Genomic DNA, 2,799 nt, shown 5'->3' on the forward strand with positions numbered 1-2,799 from the left:
GCTAGACAAAGAAACAGGACAACAGCAGTTTATAATTACATTGTGGGAACAAGAGATATTGGGCAAAACGGGAGCGCTTACTATGTGCATGCAGGCAAGGGCCTGATCAGAATTTTCACTACGGCCGGGCGCGGTGGCTAACGTCCGGAATCCCAGCACTTTGGGAGGCCGAGGCAGGCGGATCATTTGAGGTCAGGAGTTCGAGACCAGCCTGGCCAACATGGCGAAACCCCCTCTCTACTAAAAATACAAAAGTTAGCCAGTCATGGTGGTGCATGCCTGTAATCCCAGCTACTTGGGAGGCTGAGGCAAGAGAATCGCTTGAACTTAGGAGGTGGAGGTTGCAGTGAGCCGACATCGTACCACTGCACTCCAGTCTGGGCGGCAGAGCGAGACTTTGCCTCAAAAACAAAAAACAAAACAAAACAGGAAAAAAAAAAAACCACCAAACGGAATTTTCAATACTTCAGTTACTGAAAATGCCAGACTACTTAAATCTCAAGGGGCCTGGTTACACTCCGAATGGGGAGAAGTAGGCCAGAGGCACTGGAAAGGTGAGCAGTCTCGACTGCTTCGGCTCGAAACCCGTAAGCCTCTGAAGAGAACGGGCGTAATCCACCTCGCGATTGGCAAGGAAACACACGCACCCGCAGAGGGCAAAGCGCGCACGCCGCCTGCACCGGGCTCTGGCCTCCTCTGCATTTCCCAGTCGTTGCACTTTTCCCACTTTTATAACCAGGAGAGGAGGCACGCGCTGTCCGAAAACGCGAACCGCGACCCATGGGACGCTAGAACCGACCCGCGCGCCCTCGACGGCTTGAAGCCGGGTTCGAGACACTCGTTCGCGGCCTAGGGCTCCCGCCGCCTAGGACCGGGTGCTCACTCTCGACAGGGCGCAAGACCGCCAGGTGGCGAAACACCTCCTCGGTTGCGCGCGGCGTGGTGGGCAGGCTGCGGTCCCGCGCGCCCCACCCGCTCTGGGCGTGTCAGGGTGGTAGGTGTTCAGGAGTGGAGCCCCGCCCAGCCACCGCCTTCGGGTCCCGGCCTCCCTGTTTCATCTGCCTTGACCCGCGAGAGAGCTACACCGCTCGCTACGTGCGGCCCCCACAGGGTAGTGGGCCTCATAGGACTCAGCCGCTAGATCTGGGCCGAGTTTCTTCCAGAGACTTCACTACTGACATGGGGTGTATCAAAGACGGTCCAGAGAACATTTACCGACCTGCCTGTTTGCCTGGCCGGAATGTGAGGTCCTTGAGCGCCCTTGAGCCATGGCCTTGGGCCTGCCAAGATTGAGGCAGGCGTGGTCACCGAATACTTCTGGAGTGGGGAAGAGAGCACAATTTACGCTGTCCCTGCCACAGGAGCTCCCACTCTTGCCAGGGAAACTAACCTGGAGGTGGGAGCTCCTTTTATTTGTTGACCTTTTTTTATACCCAGGGGAAAATGGCTTGCCAAATTTGGAGGGTGTGTTAGAGATGATCTGTCTTAATCATCCTAAAAAATCTAAAAATTCGGCCGGGCTTGGTGGCTCATGCCTGTAATCCCAGTACTTTGGGAGGCCAAAGTGGGCCTATCGCTTGAGGTCAGGCGTTCAAGACCAGCCTGGCCAGCATGGTGAAACGCTGTCTCTACTAAAAATACAAAAATTAGCCAGGTGCAGTGGTGCACTCCTGTAATCCTAGCTACTCGGGAGCCTGAGGCAGGAGAATTGCTTGAACCTGGGAGGCGGAGGTTGCAGTGAGCCGAGATGGTGCCACTGTAGTCCAGCCTGGGCGACAGAGCGAGACTCCGTCTAAAAAAAAAAAAAAATCTAAAAATTACGTTGGAAGCAGGTGCCTCAAAGAGATGAGCAGTAGAAAGGGAGGGCAGCTAAAGGCAATCGGTCAGTCACGGCCTCCCAGACCCTAGGAATTCTACCACTGCTGGAGAATCTGATCAAGCACTAATTGAAGGTTCGAGTTGACAGAGAAAACGGTGATTTAAAATAGAACCCCCAAAGTCAGATAGATGATTGGAATCTCTTTGGGTTTGGAATTCAACTGCTTCTCACGTGCGCAACTAAGTGTGCTCCAGGGAAATTTGAGTTACTGATATTCCAGGCCATGTAGGGCTATCGGAAGCATGTGAAATATGTATATTTGCAGGGGGGAAAAGTCTAGGGAGAAATACACACCAAAGGAATACATTCGTTCATTCATCAGGTATTACCTATTTCATGCCACACCTTGGGCTCTAAAGAATCAGAACTACAGTGTAGCAAGGGAGAAAAACGGGCAAGACTAAAACATCGTTTATTTTCTTCTTTTATTTTTCTCTGTGTTTTCTAAATGTGACTAGATCTCTAACAACCAAGAAGGTTTTATTTATTTTGAAAAAAACTACTTTTCCTGTTAAAAGGTCAGCCACTCTTCTGAGGGCGGAGTCGGAAAGAAGGTCCCATGAACCCACCTAGCGTCCAATTTCCTTTTTTTTTTTTTTTTTGACAGGGTCTCACTCTGTCCTCCAGACTGGAGTGCAGTGGCACCATCTCGGCTCACTGTAACCTCCGCTTCCTAGGTTCAAGTGATTCTCCTGTCTCAGCCTTCCGAGTAGCTGGGATTACACGTGCGTGCCACCACGCCCGGCTAATTTTTGTATTTTTAGTAGAGACAGGGTTTCACCATGGTGGCCAGGCTGGTCTTGAACTCCTGACCTCAAATGATCCACCCGCCTCGGCCTCCCAAACTTCTGGGATTACAGGCGTGAGCCACCGCGCTCGGCCCCAGCGTCCAATTTTCAAAGCCTCTCTGCTCAGCTTCC

The sequence above is a fragment of the Pan troglodytes genome, chromosome 11 (genome assembly GCF_028858775.2).
Source record: "Pan troglodytes isolate AG18354 chromosome 11, NHGRI_mPanTro3-v2.0_pri, whole genome shotgun sequence".
In the NCBI taxonomy this organism is placed as follows: domain Eukaryota; kingdom Metazoa; phylum Chordata; class Mammalia; order Primates; family Hominidae; genus Pan; species Pan troglodytes.